At 50.7% G+C, this 15902-nt stretch overlaps 1 protein-coding gene across 1 annotated transcript in view; it reads left to right on the forward strand.

Annotated features, from left to right (window-relative positions):
• Positions 1-12640: 12640 nt before the first annotated feature.
• SHROOM3 (shroom family member 3) overlaps positions 12641-15902 on the forward strand; it is a 35809-nt gene continuing 32547 nt past the window's right edge. Inside the window, exons 1-2 of the mRNA XM_064150445.1 lie at positions 12641-12663; positions 13609-13728. The gene's annotated coding sequence lies outside the window, so the exon portion shown is untranslated. The remainder of the gene's footprint in view (positions 12664-13608; positions 13729-15902) is intronic.

The following is a 15902-nucleotide window of genomic DNA, read 5'->3' on the forward strand; positions in this document are numbered from 1 at the left end:
TGAATCCTAACTTCAGATCTTACTTTGAGTTCAAGGAATGATTTGCATCTGGACTCAGCATCATCAGACAAAAAAATACAGTAGATAAGGGTGATGGGGAGGAGTTTTTTCTTTAATAGGGTGCACAGAAGAGGTGTGTGTGTCCCCCAGGGCTGTGTACAGGAAAGATACTAGCAGTATCTCCTCAGCAGGAGGCAGGCAGAGGTCTATTTATGCTCCCAAATGCCCTGAAATGTCTGCATTCCCCAGTCCTGTGGGTAAGAGGAAAATGTTCTTGACTTCTTTGCTCTTAGCAGTTGTTCATGTCCCAGTGATGGTATTCCTCATCCTGTTTCTGATGTGGGCTGTGCCAGGCTTCATCATGGAGAGAGAGAAAGGGAATTCTTCACTTAGCTGTGCCAGGCAGTGTCCCACCAGAGACTAAGCGCCAGCTGCTGGCAGCTGGGCAGGTTTTTGTGGCTCCAGTGCTCGTTTTCATCCATCTGCCTTCAGTGCTAATCACAAGACTCCACCCCTCTTGTCTTTTCCACCCTTACAATGCTTCCTCAGCCTGCTGAAACAGGAATAATTGCTCCCCATTCTTCACCTCCTTCCTGCTTGATGTTCAGAATGAGCTGCTTTGTGTGCAGGACAGGAATGTGTGGTGGGACACACCGCTGGCGCTGGGCTTGGGGTGGCCAGCCCCCACCACTCTGGCTGGCTCCAAAGGGCAGGGGTAGGTGGCCAGCCCCTGCCTTTGTTGGAGGAGCTGCAGGCGCTGGGGGCCTCCGTGGCTGCTGAGGAGGATTGGAGTTGGAATGGATGATTCCTCCTCTGAGGTGGTTTGTGTGAGCACAGTGGGGATGCTCTCAGGCAGAGTGCCAAGAGAGTGGGGCTGAGAGTTCCTCTCTCATCTGATGCATCTTGTCACGGCTGCAGTCCTCAGCCTTTTCCCAACCTTTGTCAGGCAGCTCTTGTCTCTGCCAGACTGGCAGATGCTGACAAGGAGGTATTTGGTTGGTTTTTAGCATTTCTGTGTCTCTGACCAAAAGACAGAGGCACGCTGCTGTAACTGTAGTGGCTCTGCTGCTGTGCTCTTTGCATTGCTTTCTAGCTGCATTTGTGGCTGAGGTTATAAAAAAGCTGTGGTAGCACTGCTGCAGGGGCACACTGACCACAGCAAACTCACTGAGCCCTTTCAAAATACACCTGCAAGGAGGGGAGCAGCCAGATTGCCACTGCTGTGGTCAGCAGGCTTCTCTTTGCTCTCTGCTTGTACCACACTCTGGATGCTCTAGGTGCCTTCAGCTCCAGCCTTTCTGCTGGTGTCAGGCTACTTTTCTGCCCTCCCTGCCCCAGTAAGTTGGCTTTCTGATGGACCTGTTGAGTTGATGTGGTACAGAGGAGGTAGGATGAACCAAGGACAGAATAGATGAGGTTTTGAGCAACCTGGTCTAGTGAGAGGTGTCCCTGGCCTTGGCAGGAGGGTTGGAACTGGGTGATCTTTAAGGTCTTTTCCAACCCAGACCTTTCTATGATTTCTTGCCTCATGGATGGATGGACACCTAGCAGGCATAGCTGGCTCCTGTAGTAACCATCTTTTCCTCTTTGGGTTTCACTGCTATGGTCCCTGAGAGCTGCAGCACTCCAAACTCTGTGCAAAATGATGCTGCAGGTGCTTCAGAGCCTGTGTTTTGTACAGCAGCTGGCCAAATCCTCATCTCCTTCCCCAATCTATACTCATTTCTCACTTGAGCAATCTCCTGCTGAAGTCCTGAGGAAATAAATGGATGTTGTGTTGAGTAAGGGATTTGGGAATTTGTCCAGGAAGAGGTGGGTGAGCAGAATGGGGAAGCAGCTCAGAAGTAGTTCGTATTCAGGGGATTAATATTGCTACACCCCTGGAGGTGATTTAGGCCTATGAAATGCACTCCACCCCTCAAGTCACTGCAATTAAAATTTGCCAAATGAGGAAACACTGCAAAACAATCAGGTTAGAGTGCAGAGACACAACTCAGCTGCAAACCTGAGTCTGTTCTTGGTGCTGAATGTCCACCGTGCCTCTGGCAAGTGTCAGTGTCAGGCTTTCCTCTGCCTCCTGATGGTCTGGATAGATTGCTCAGGTTGTCATTCACTCAGTACCTATCTCTGAGACCAGTTTTCTGAAAACCAGCTGAGCTGCTGGTCCAGCACTCCAGTGCCATCCCTCTTTCCAAAGAAGAGCTGCTAGGATGAGGTTTCAGGACATGTTCCTCACAGTGCAGTGCATAAGCCAGGCAGGAAGGGAGACCCAGCTGTGCTGGCAGAAGAGATTAATGCCCTTGCTTGCTCATCAGTGCCTGGTATCTCATCCATCTGCCACTGGAACAGTTCCTGTAAGCACTCCCTTAATCTTTAGCTTTAAACCATTTAAATTGTTGGTCTGCACTGACCTAGTTTGGTTTGCCTCTGACATATTAGGAAGTGCTCACGCAAACCACCGCACCAGCAGGTCCAGCCTGACCCCAGCTCTTCCAAGCTGGTGGAAGAGGTTGCCTGTAAGGGCTGGTCTTGCCTTCCAGGTCCAGGTCTGCACTCCGTGGCCAGGTCCCAGGTGGGACACTTCATGCCTGCCATTCAGACCTCTCCTTTAGGACAGCCCTTCTGTGCCTGGAAAATGTCACAGTTCTGATGGGTGAGTGCACAGAGGGCAATGCTGGGACAGTGCCTTCTGCTTAGTGACTCTCTGACCAGAGCTCTTTGTGCAGTGTGGAGGGCTTGCAGTCTTTCCCCATATGGGATCATTTTCATTCTCTAATCCTAAAAAGGAAACCAGTCCTTGTTTTAATTATTTTGCTTCCTTCTTTGCTGCCTCTCTTTGTAGGAGCTGCATTTATGGTGTTTCAGTGAGGCTTGTCCTTCAGAGCAGCCTGGGCTGTGGTTTGTGTTAAATGTGGTAACTGATGCAGAGTGACTTTTGATCAGCATGGTTCAGTTTAGGGATACCTCAGGAGCTGTAAAGATAAGGTTGGTGTTCTACCTGTCTGCTGGAGTCGTGATCCTTAAAGGGACAGATCTCTTAGTGATTCAGAGATTCATTTGGGTTTGAGTTGGAAGAGATCTTGAAGGTCTAGTTCCAACCCCCCTACCAGGGGCAGAGACACTTTCCCCTGGCCCAGGTTGCTCAAGGCCTCATCTAACATGGCTTTGAACACCTATAGGGAAGGGACATCCACAACTTCCCTGGGCAACCTGTTCCAGTGTCTCACTGTCTTCCTAATCTCCAGTCTAAATATTCAGAACACCCTCTTCATTTCTGAGCACCTCTGCACTTCAGAGCGAGTTGATCTCAATATTTTATAGCAGGAAAACATTTCATTTACAAGCAGAGTCAGGGTACAGAATGGATTGCACTCCACTTCTTTGTGCTGGTACCATTTAACAGACCAAGAGAGCTGGACCCTGTCAGGCTCCCCTCCTGAGAAGGTAACATCTCCCTTGAGCAGGCAGAGTGCTGCTCAAGTCAGTACTGATTTATGCCAACTGAAGGTGAGAGTCCTTTACTTCTGCTGAATCACTTCCATCCCAAATTACTACTTTATAGAATGAAGCCATGATCCTAGAAAGATCTGGGCCACAGCTGCACAGAGCCCAGGTCACCCATGAGGAAACACCAGTAGGCTGCAAAAGCTCCTAAGCTTGGTGGGTAGGGCAGAGTCATGACTGGTGACAAACACAACTTGTGCATGGACTCCCAGAGTGGTAAAAGCCCAGCTATGGGCAGAGATGTGACCTTGTATTACAGATCAGTGTATGCAACCCAGGATCCCCAAGGATCATCTGGTCCAGCTTCTCTAGGTCACAGTCTAGTTGAAATGAGCTGGCCCAGCACCTGAGTCTTAAAACTGTCCCATGTAGGGGACTCCACTGCTTCCCTTGGGAAATGATTTCAGTGTCTGACTGTTCTCATGGTGACAAATGTTCTTCTAGAGCCCAGTGGGAATCTGCCTAGCAGTGACTTGTCCCCATCACCTCTTGTCTTTTTAATGGGAGCCCTTGGAAAAAGGGAGTCTCCATCCTTCTGGTAGCCACCCTTTATGTACTGGAGCACAGTGCTAAGGTGTCCCCGGAGCCTTCTTCTCCAGGCTGCACAAACTCAGCTCTCTCAGCCTTTCCTCACAGGGCAGCTCTGCCAGGCCTCTGCTCACAGCCACAAAGTTCCTTAACAAAAATGGAGAACAGGTAGTTTCTCAGCCCCACAGGTTCTTCCTTCCAGCTGGAGTCCAGGTGGTTGTGGCAGGGCTGTGCAGGAGCCATGCTGCCCATGTGCCAGCCGGGCAGCACAGGAGCAGGCTGTGGTGCCAAGGACTTCGTGCCCAGGCACTGCCTGCATGCTGAATTCCCAGCACTGCCTGGGGGAGAGCTGCCCTTGCAAAACAGGCCCACACTGCAGAAAGGTGGCTTCAAAAGGGTGGCTGGCAGGCTGCGGGGTCAAGGTCTGGGTGCAGTGGAATGCCTATTGTCAAACCTAAAGACCAAAGCCAAGGCTACATAGTGTGAACCCAAACGCAGCTGGCACGGACCAAAAATGTGCATGTGAGTGCCTTTCTAAGTACCCAGTAATCCTCCAGGGCAAACCCAGGATTAGGTCTCTCTCCTGGACAAAGAGGGAGTTCTCAAAGATCCCTTGGCCAGTACCAAATGAAGTGAGGAGCCCCAGTGAATGTGAATGCTGCTCTCTGCTTGCAAACAGGTACGGCGCCGGAGCAGCTTCTTTGTGTGGGGCTGTGCAAACACAGCCTGGCCGGACTGTGGGCCTGAGGTCAGGTCAGATAAACCCCATCCAGACTCGGAGAATAGGGGAAGTGAGAAAAGCTCTGGAGAGCAGCACTAGCTGGTATTGCCCAGTGAAAACACAGGCTCCTTTCTCCAGGCTCTTTTCTCAGTGGACCTGAAAGTCGTTGCTCATTGAAGTTGTTTAAGTTGGGGTTGAAGGAAAGCTGTGAATGAATTCATTCCAAGTTCAGCCTTTTCTCAGCCTCTGTGTTTCTTCATCTTGGCATGACTGCATAGGAGCCCTGAGACTGACAGTGATGGGTATTTGAATGTGAGATGTATCCATCTCAAACTTGTCACAGGCTCACAGGATGTTAGGGGTTGTAAGGGGCCCAAGGAGATCATCGAGTCCAACCCCCCTGCCAGAGCAGGACAATACCATCTGACACAGAGCACAGAGGAACACATCCACACAGGCCTTGAAAGGCTCCAGAGAAGGAGACTCCACAGCCTCCCTGGGGAGCCTGTTCCAGTGCTCTGTGACCCTTACAGGAAAGAAGTTCCCCTTTGTGTTGAGGCTGCAGCTTACACCCATTGCTCCTTGTCCTATCCCAGGGAGCAGTGAGCAGAGCCTGTCCCCCCCACCCCCCCGTGGCCAGCTCTCAGATATTTATAAACATTTATCAAATCCCCTCTAAGTCCACCAAGATGGAATCCCAAGAGGATTCCTTTTTCCTTGAGATTGCCTTCAAGCTGTGGCCTGTGCATTTAGAAAAGCACAGGCTGCCCCTGGCATGCTCCTGGAAAATGTCTTGTAGCTGGTGGTGTTTGACTTTTGGCACAAAGATCAGCTCTGGTCATCCTGCTTAGATGGATCTCAGCATGGGTGTGCCCCTGATGTGTACAAAACCACTTGTATTAAGTCATAGAATCATAGAATCAGTCAGGGATGGACGGGACCACAAGGATCATCTAGTTCCAACCTCCCTGCCATGGGCAGGGACACCCTACCCTAGATCAGGCTGGCCAGAGCCTCATCCAGCCTGGCCTAATAGCCCTGTTCTCAGAATGGGTTTTGAGTTGTGTAGGTTTTATTTCTCTGACCCATCTGAATCCAAGACATGGATTATTTCTTCCTGAGGCTCAGGTCTTGCTGCAGAACTCTGGGAATACTTCATTTGGCCTCAAGGTTCCTGTGCTCACTGAGCCTTACTGGGATTTCAAAACCTGCCTTGCTTTGTGTTAGGGTAAAAAAAAGTCCTTCCAGGGGTTTTCACAGGCAGAGCCTGTTGTGTTTTGAGGTGTCCATGGAATGGCCTGGAATTCTTTATCTGCCTAATTAGGCTGTGGACTTGAACCTGGCTCTTCCCCATCTCAGGTGAGAGTCCTAAGTGGGAGCCTGGAAATTTTACCCAGGAACTGAGAGACTTTTCCCAGCAAAAGCTCCAGTCCAAACTGGGTGCTCTGCAAGGAGAAGTTTCAGTTCAACTTATGACATTTTTTCTGATTAAAAGAAATGGTTTTGCCCACATATTTGCAGCTCTTTGTCTGGCTCAGGCATGCCCTGAGCACAGACTAACAAACCCATCCGGACGTTGCTGCTGCCAGCTAAGACCCACGTGTGATCCATGCAGGAGAGGACCTGGGCCCTGCTGCTCTGACACCCAGGGCACTTCTACTTCAGCTAAAGGAGATTCTGTGAGCATGACAGACAGGGGATTAGAGGCTATTTCTGGGCCAGCCACAGGAGGTAACAAAAGAAGGAATCTGTAAGCAGCCCAGTCTCTTCACTGCAGCAGGAGCAGGAGGATCTGCAGTCAGCAAGCCCACTGGAGAGCTTGAGGTTGGTGCTGGGATGAGCGTAGTCTCTCTCCCCTTCCTGCATCCCGGGCCTGGTGCTTGCCAAGAGCTGGGGGCCTGTGGAGGTGGTGCCTTCATTCACAAGGAGCCATCACTCCAGCTCAGCAGCTGCCCAGAGCCTGCCTGTAGCCTGCGGGATGAGGATCGCCAGAGGTGAAGCTGCTGAACTCTCCTTATGTCATTCGGCTGAGCTGGGGATCTCAGGACACCGAGAGCCATTGCATAACCAGGGGTGCTGTGAGGATAAAACAGCAGCCTTAACCCCTTCATCTCCCTTCCTGCAGGGCTCTGCTTTGCTGCTGCTTCTCCTTACCTTTGTGGCTGTGCTGGTGGCTGTGTTGGTAGCGCAGGAGGTTGCCTCTTACGTTCTGATTTAAGACAAAGGGAGAAAATATCACCACAAACTGCAGTAGACCTTGGGAGAGGAGTTCCTTGCTTTAATCTCAATGTCAGCAGTGTCAGAACATGAACAGTTATTTTTCAAGGAGAGCTTTTTAATTCCAGTAGTGGCTATAAACACTCTTGTTGATCCCAAATGATTTAAGAATCAGAATTTAAGCTCCATCCTCCCTTCTAGGAATAACACTGAGCTTAGAAGTAATGAGACATGAAAAATTACTAAAGCTATTAACATTCAGGGGTTTGATCCTCTGGGACTTTGGCCTTTTATTACTGTGGCAGCAAACCTGGTGTTAGTTAAAAAATAAGCAATCAGGGCTCCAGGAAGTGGAACCATTTAGAAAAAGACTCATTTGGATAAATTAAACAAGCAAACATCTTAATCATTTTAAAACACAGTTCCAGGTGCTGTTTGTGGCTCATCTTAACCATAAACAGCAAGAACAGACATAAACAGTGGTAGAGTCACCATTCCTGGAGGCATTCAAGAAACATGTGGACATGGCACTTGGGGACATGCTTAAATGGCCATGGTGGTCTTAGGTTGACTCTGTGATCTTAAAGCTCTTTTCCAACCAGTTCTGGGCTCCTCAATTCAAGAGAGCTGTTGAAATACTGGAATGTGTCCAGAGAATGGCAGCAAAGCTGGTGAGGGGCCTGGAGCACAGCCCTGTGAGGAGAGGCTCAGGGAGCTGGGGATGTGCAGCCTGCAGCAGAGGAGGCTCAGGGCAGAGCTCATTGCTGTCTACAACTACCTGAAGGGAGGCTGTAGCCAGGTGGGGTTGGTCTCTTCTCCCAGGCAACCAGCAACAGAAGAAGGGGACACAGTGTGCAGTTGTGGCAGGGGAGGTCTAGGCTGGATGTTAGGAGGAAGTTGTTGTCAGAGAGAGTGATTGGCATTGGAATGGGCTGCCCAGGGAGGTGGTGGAGTCACTGTCCCTGGAGGTGTTCAAGAAAAGCCTGGCTGAGGCACTTAGTGCCATGGTCTGGTTGATTGGATAGGGCTGGGTGCTAGGTTGGCCTGGCTGATCTTGGAGGTCTCTTCCAACCTGTTTGATTCTGTAATTCTGTGAATTCTATATCCTAGACTCATACCTGGAGCTACAGACAGCTGAGCAGAAAAGCAGAGTGCAGGATGGCAGTGCAGACAGAAGTGTGAGGCTGATGTGCTGGGAAACAAATACCGTGAGCAGACAAAACGTGAGCAGCTTGGCCGTGCAAAATCCCTCTCCTCTTTGGGAGCTGTAGCCAGGCAGCTGAGCCTACACTGCAGAGTTGCCTCAACCAGAGCAGTAATTTATGCTGCTTCCAGTACTCAGGGAACTATTTTTATGAACTGTGGAGTTTAGTTCATTGAGGACAATATCTCTGCAAACCCTGGCTGAAATGGGTCAGCTGGTTCAGATGTGATTATTGGGGGAACCTGGGCAGAGGCACACACCCCCACTTATTGTCTGGGCTTGATTTAGGAACCCAATCCCTACTGGAATGTGAAGATTATAAATAAGGATAAGGAACAATGAAGAAAGTGAGAAAGAAAAGCCAAAAGCCCAAGAGGTTAAGAGAAATTATGTGAAAAGTTTCAAGTGTGCAGGTAACAGGAGATCAGCACAGGAGGCAGATAAGGTGGCCAGAGGAGATCAGAGTCATCTATGCTCAGAATCAAAGCATCTCCCTAAAACAGTGAGTGAGTTCTGCAGGGATTGTGGTGGCTTGGGGAGGGCATGAGGCAGCAACAGGCAAACCAGGCTTGTAGGGAAGTGAATAATATAAAGAGAGGCCACCCAAACCTGTTTGCAGAGCTCTGAAGAGAGTGGTAAAAACCAGGGAAGCAGCTGTCTGCTTCAGGATGTGCAGAGGAGAATGCTGCTGTGTGAGTCAAGAGATGTGCCTTCTGCAGAAGGCAACTGGGCTGTGGGGCAGGGAGGCTTCTGAGGAGCAGAATTTCCTGAAAAAATAGGCTTTAATATGTAGTATTCTTTCACTGTTAGGAGAAAAAGCAGCCAAGAAATGAATCAACACCCTTGTAAGCTGCATTTTAAGGTGAGGGAAAAGCTGGGCAGAGTGTGTTTGCACAGCTCCTCATTCCCATGTGTGGTATGGAATCCCAAAGGCACTCTGGCAGCAGCAAGTCTAAATAACAATTCATAATTAAACACAAACTTGGCAGAAAAGGGAAGATTTTGGAGGCAGCTGCCAGCTTCAGGTGGGAGGTAAAGGAGTTTTAACTAGGTTGTGCCAGGCTTCCTGTCTCCCACTTAAGAGCTTGAGTAACAGAAGGCTAACACAGAGGACAACTGCAAGCCCCTCCTTGCCAGGGATACTTTTTAGCTATGCAGTTGTGAGGCTCTTTACAGCATCTCAAAATAAAATGCAGCCCTGGGCTGCAGGCTGGGAGCTGCTGCAGAACCATCAGGCTGTTTTGTGCTGGAGGTGCTCGAGGTTCTAGCTCCCAAAGCAGAGCAGTCCCTCTGAGGAGAAGGTGTCGGTGGGGACAGCCAGGACACCAGGTAGGCCCTCAATCTCTTTGCACTAGGATGGGTCTTAGCATCTTACAGTGGGGAAAAAAAAGTCTTTGTAGAGATGAGTACTTGCTGGAGAAGGTGCAGCAAAGGGTACAAGGATGCAGAGAGGACTGGAACAGCTCTGTGATAGAGAAAGGCTGAGAGAAGTGGGGCTGTGTAGTCTGGAGAAGAGCAGCCTGAGGGGGATCTCATCAATGCTGATCAATACTTAAAGGGTGGGTGGCAAGAGGATGGGAGCAGGCTTTGTTCAGTGGTGCCCAGTGACAGGCAAGGGGTAAAGTGCCCAAAGTTGACCATAAGAAGTTCCATCTAAACATGCGGAGGAGCTTCTGTAATTAAAGGGTGCTGGATCCCTGAAGCAGGCTGCCCAGAGAGGTGGTGGAATCTCCTTCTCCAGAGAGATTCCAAACCCACCTTCGTGGGTTCCTGTGTGACTTACTCTAGGTGAACCTTTCTTGGCATGAGGGTTGGACTGGATGATCCCAGAGGTCCCTTCCAACTCCTACCTTTCTGTGTGGTTGTAGAAAATTATTTAGGAATGCCTTAGAAAGTCTTCTGGGATAAGCAGGTTGCTTGACTGAGTGCGAGGCAGGAAGCTGCAAGAGGAGGAAGAGTTCTGGGTTTGGGGGTCCTGCTTGGAGGAGGTCTTCACCTCTTCAGCTCTGATTGTGGCTATAGGACTTTTCCCTGCTGAAGCAGCTCTGTTCTCCCTGAAGGCACTCTGCATGGGTATTGTCCTCTCTGGCAAAGCACCTGGTGCTGGCTGCTGCTGAAGAACTGCTGGGCTTCATCCCTCACGTGTGTGTACTCCACTGGTGGAAGGATCCTCATCCTTTGTGTTCCCCACTGGGCTTGATTAACAGTGTTATTTATAGACTGGCTGATTAGTTTCCAGTGTCTTCCTGAGCCCTCCATTCCACACAGAGCTCAGGAATTACAGATTTTTAAGAGGCTGGGGAAAAACTCCATTTCATTTCCTTCTTACCCCTGACCAGCACCCCCAGAGCCCATGCAGACACTAATTAAGGTTTCTTTGTCTCTGTGAGGTAAACCCCAAAGCTATGCATGCTGGCAAGCACAGGCTGCTCCCTGCCAGGGGAACACCCAAGCTGCTTACCCTCCTGCTGCTGGGAGCTGCTGATGGCCAGGCTGGGATCTGTGTGGGTCACAGAATCACAGAGTGAAGGGGGTTGGAAGTGCAGCCTCCCTGCCAGAGCAGGTTCACCCAGAGCAGGTTGCACAGGATGGCCCTCGTGGGAATGCTTGGAAGTGATTTACTGGGAGAGCTCTGCTTGCAGTAGAGAATCCCAGAGGACCAGGTTGGAAGGGACTTCAAGGACCTTCTGATGCAACCTTTCTAGGTGGCAGTGGAGTTAAAATGAGCTGGCCAAGCAGCACCCTGTCAAGCTGAGGCTTCAAACTGTCCAGTGCAGAGAAATCCACTGCTTCCCTTGGGAGCAGATTCCAATGTCCAGATGCTCTCATGGGGAAACATTTTCTAGAGGTTAGAGTCTGTGTTGTCTCCTGCTTTCTCCACGTGCCTCAAATCTGGTTTGTCTCAAGGAAAGCACTTTGACTTTGTAAGCATTCTGGTGTTTGATGAGCACTGTGGCAGTTAGTGACACTTGGGGACATCCAGGTGCACCTGCATTGTCCCTCTAAGTCAGCAGGAGCCACGTCTGGGCCAGCCCCCAGTAGTGACCCAGCAGTTCTAACTCATAGCAGAGTAACCCCAAGCCAATGAGATGGTCACAGCCAAGTGCCTCTCATCCAGACTAAGCAGTTGTCACCCCAAAACAGCACCTGCTGGGAAGGATCTTAAGGTAAACTCTGTCTTCTCTTCCTGATTCCATCAGTGGAAGGGATGGTGTAGGAAGTAATGCTTGAGCAGGGAGGTCAGGATTTGCCCTGAGTTATGAGCTGGGATTCTTTCCCCTCCACAAGACACCATTGGAATGGGCTGCCCAGGGAGGTGGTGGAGGCACCGACCCTGGAGGTGTTGAAGCAAAGCCTGGCTGAGGCACTTAGTGCCATGGTCTGGTTGATTGGATAGGGCTGGGTGCTAGGTTGGACTGGATGATCTTGGAGGTCTCTTCCACCCTGGTTGATTCTATGATACTGTGATGATACCTCATTAGCTTCGGCAGCCTTGTCACAAATTTCAGCTGTGCTCAAACCCTCCCAGGGCCTTTGTGGGGCCTCTTGTTACAGAAATGTCTCAGGCCATGGTTGGAGGGGCAGAAGTGCAGTTCTCTGCGGCTAGGACCACCTCTCTGGCGCTTCCATCAAAGCTCTACAGAGGACTCTTGTCTTCTAAACGCTGCGGCTGGAGGTGTCTAACGCTTACCAAAGGCTGCATCTAGTTTTATATGTGAGTTGTTTCTGTGCAATCTTTTAAATCCTCATCTGTTGCAGGCTTTCTCTCCTCTCCCTTGCAATGGGATACGCCTCTAAACATGAGCAGGTTTTTGGGGTAACCTTGGCCAGCAAAGGCGATCGGAGCAGTTAGCGGCGCCGGCACTTGGCAGGGCTGCAGTAAAGGAGGGAGCGCTGCCGCTGTGTGTAGCCGCAGCCGGGGGATCTGTCTGGTTTGATGGGAGGCTTGACATCAGCTCAGAGGAGAGGGCTGGCAGAGACAAAGCAAAGCACACGGAAGGAGAAGGCAGCTAAGGCAGGATTTGGGGTAAAACTTGGCCGAAGATAAGCAGTGTGAGCACAAAAAAGGCCGTTCCGGAGCAGTGGCTTTGCCCTAATCTAGGTGAAAGTGCTGCTGGCTTCCCGGGTCTATCTCATCTGCAATGTGGGGCTTAACATTCCTGCCTGGCACGTGGGGGCTTGGGAGGGAGCTGGGGGAGGACCCAGCCGGACACAAAGCCAGGCAGGCTCAGCGGAATGGCATCCAAGCCATCTCAGCCATCCCGAGCCGCAGATGCTGCCGGCCGGCGCGCAACCCCTGCCGCCCGCTAAGCGCACGGCGAGCCGCGGCCTGCCGGGGCGGGGGGCCTGCCGGACCCCTTCGGCGAGCAGCAAATTCCCATCTCCTCCAGCTTTCCCTGCTGAAAAGGGGAAGGAGTGGGAATGCTGGATGGCTTCAGGCTCTGCGGCGCCTGGGGGAAGGAAGGAGCGATGGTTCTGCGGTGCCTGGGTGAGCGCTGCCTGCGTGTGCTGAAGAGGGGTAAATACTTGTTCGCTAACTTCGAGGAGACGGCGGTGGAGGGGGGGGTAGGGCAGGGTAGGCTTCTCTTTCTTGCTCTCTCTGCGTTGAGCTTTCCCTTAGCTTTGCTCTTGTGCGTTCAGAGCGTTCCCTGAGCTCTCCCGAGGTGGTTATGTGTGGGAAGGGAATATAACTCAACCTCAACAAAGGGTTTGCTAACCGCACAGCAAATACAGGCAGCTGAGTTAATAGGAAGAAGTTAGTAGAAAGAAATTAATAGAAACCCATAAAAGAAGTTTTATGGCTTACCACCACTACTAAAACCAGTGGATTAGTGAAGTGAACCCAGAAAGTCTGTGTGAGGAAGTGGCAGCACAACCAACCTGATACAAACGTGCAGATGATTTGTGCCGCTTTGGAACTCCATTGGGTTGTCTTTCAGCTCAAGTATTCCTGATGTGCTCCAAGATCAGTGCAGGACTGGGGATGTTCTGCGTGGATATCCCACAGTGGAACCCCTCATCACCAGTTGTAACCATCTTTCAGCACCCAGAACTCCACACTTAGGGATTTAGAGCCCCAGAATGCAGGATGATGAGGTTTGTGCTGTGGATGCTGCAGCTGGTCTCACTGCTGTGTGCCAAGCAGCAGCAGCGTGGTGGTGTGCAAAACAGTTGCAGGGGTTAGCACTGCCTGGGTAGGAAGGAGGGCAAAGTCTCACTCCTCCAGCCTGCCAAGAAGCAAAGGGACACAGGTGGCTTTCTGGGGCATGTTCTTTGCACGTTTTAAAAAGGAGGCTGATGCTCCTGCCTTGCCCCCAGCTCTATGTACCATCTGCTTTCCTGAAGTCCTTCCTAAGTGTGGGACAGAAGAGTCCCAGAGCCAAGTGGGCTTGTTGTGTATTGGTGGTTTCATGGCCTTGCTTTCTTCTGACAGGGACACACATGCAGCAAAGGGATGCACTGACCTGCCCCCCAGCCTGGACTGCGTGACCACTGACTTCCAGCCTGCCAAAAACACGTGGGCAGGAGGAGTTAAGCTACGGCTGAAGACCAGGTGAGAACATACCCATCTGTGTCACTTTCTGCTGGGTGGGCTTTGTGGCTGCTCTTCGTGGAGCCTGGCTGGCAGACTCCACTTCCCTCATGTGGGAATGCCAACATGGAGCAGTGTGCTTGTCCCCTGTGTGCTTGGTGATGGAAGAGGCACAGAATGTTTTTTATCCTCAAGGTTTCCTTCCCCTCAGCACAGAGCCAGGGAAATAATTCAGTCGCAGGATGTCAGTTAACATCTGCATGTGGCTGAGTGTAAAACAGCTGCTGCTTTGACCTCCAGTATTCCTGAGGATGAGTCTCTGAGAAGAAGACCTGCAAGAAGTGTCCTTTCTTCTCAAAACCTCTCAGCAGTGGTGGCAAAGGTCATCAGAGATGCTGGACCAAAATAGGTTCACAGAAGTGATGTAGGCCTGCTGTGGTGCCTGGCTTTCCAAAATCACCTACCTTCTGCTAAGCCTGTGGGCTTCAGTGCAGTCTTGGCATTCATGCCAGCCCTGCTGAGTGCCTCTCTGCATTTTTGAATGATCAGATGTCTTCAGAAGTCACTTTCCTGAACTGTTCTGGACCAGGCAGTGTTGTGGCAGAGCCTCATTTCCTTCCTCTGCTGCTTCCATGCAGTTTAGGACCAAATTTTGCTGCATTTACTCAGGCCAAGTTTTTGCTGGCATCAAAAGAGCCTCCTATGGCAGTCAGATTGCAATCTGGATGACCTCAGATATTTTTGTGTCTCGGTCTTCTGAGATTTGCACTATGAAGTCAAAGCAGTGACTTTTATTGGCAGCATTGAGGTCTGGCCAGGCCTTGACTTGTTTGAAGCTGCACTGGTTTCCTACAGCCTGTTGGTGAGCAGATGGGAAGGGAATGTGGCATGTGAAGTCACCTTCTGATCTTATCAGCAAAGAAACACTTCTGGAGCAAACTCACTGACCTTGGTGGAGTTGCTCCAGCTTTTAGCCACTGCAAACAGGTCCCAGTAATGATCCTGCCCAGCCTGGATGCCTGTGTAAGAAGGAGAAAGGGCTTAGCTTTTCCACCAGCATCCATATGTGGAATCTCACTACATTGTATTGCTCTCCTCCAGGTGAGCATTTGCACCATAAATTCTCTCTCTTGGATGGAGCAGATTTTAGAGGCTGTGGTAACTCCTCAAGTTAGTTTTATCAGGCAGAGATTCTCTCTGAATGGGGTGTGGGATCCTGCACTTCATGAGGTCTGGGACCCACAGTGAATGAGGGAAAGGAGCTCACATACATCCACCTCCTCCTTGTAGCTCCGAGTCATTCAGCTATACCCTCTGTAAATCCCTCTTGCCTGTTGATCCAGGGGCAGATATTCACAGAAGCTCCAGAGCTGAGTGTCTCACTTGGATCCATTTGTCTGTGGATGCAGAGCCAATGTCTGGCTTTACTTTCCAGTAGTATGAGAGGCTGTGTCTGCATATCCCAGTCTAACTTGGGCTGAAACCTTGGTTACAAACAGGAAGCTGCTTTAATGTATAACAATTTGAGTGTGGGAGGGTATTTGAGACTCACCAACTTTTGCTGTGGCCACAGCTCAGGGTGCAGCTCCCCTGCCTGTTCTCTTCCCAGAGCCTCACCTGAGGTGATGAAGGCAATGGGCTATCAGCAGTTCTGGAGCTGGGGGTGATGGTGTTGAGTGGATATCCTTAGTCAGAGGGGAAATCCAGAGCTCCAGGAAGGCTTCTCAGGTGCTACAGCTGAGCCTCTATGGAAAAGAGTGCAGGGCCCTAGCCTGCAGTTCGCTCTCTGAGTTGAGAAGGAAGGGTTAGGTGCAGCCATCAGACACAGGGGGATGTCTCGTCAGAATTCATCACTTGAGTGAGTAGAAGTTCCCCTGGGGGAGAGGACAGGTTTGTCAGCTCTTCTGTGGCTTGAGTTGTGTTAGATCACTGCAGGTTTGCTCTCCTTTCACCCCACTGGTGTAAGCCCCAGTGATATATTCAAGGACAGCCACCTATCCCACCTGCAGGAACAGTGGCAAGGTGAATTCCCAGAACCACAGAATGCCTGGTTGGAAGGGACCCCAAGGATCATCTGGTCCAACTTTTTTAGGTCACAGTCTAGTTGAAATGAGATGGCCCAGCAGCCTGTCCAGCTCAAAACTGTTCAATGTAGGGAACTCCACTGCTTCCCTGGCAGATGGTTCCAGTGTCTG

The sequence above is a fragment of the Pogoniulus pusillus genome, chromosome 10 (genome assembly GCF_015220805.1).
Source record: "Pogoniulus pusillus isolate bPogPus1 chromosome 10, bPogPus1.pri, whole genome shotgun sequence".
Taxonomy (NCBI): domain Eukaryota; kingdom Metazoa; phylum Chordata; class Aves; order Piciformes; family Lybiidae; genus Pogoniulus; species Pogoniulus pusillus.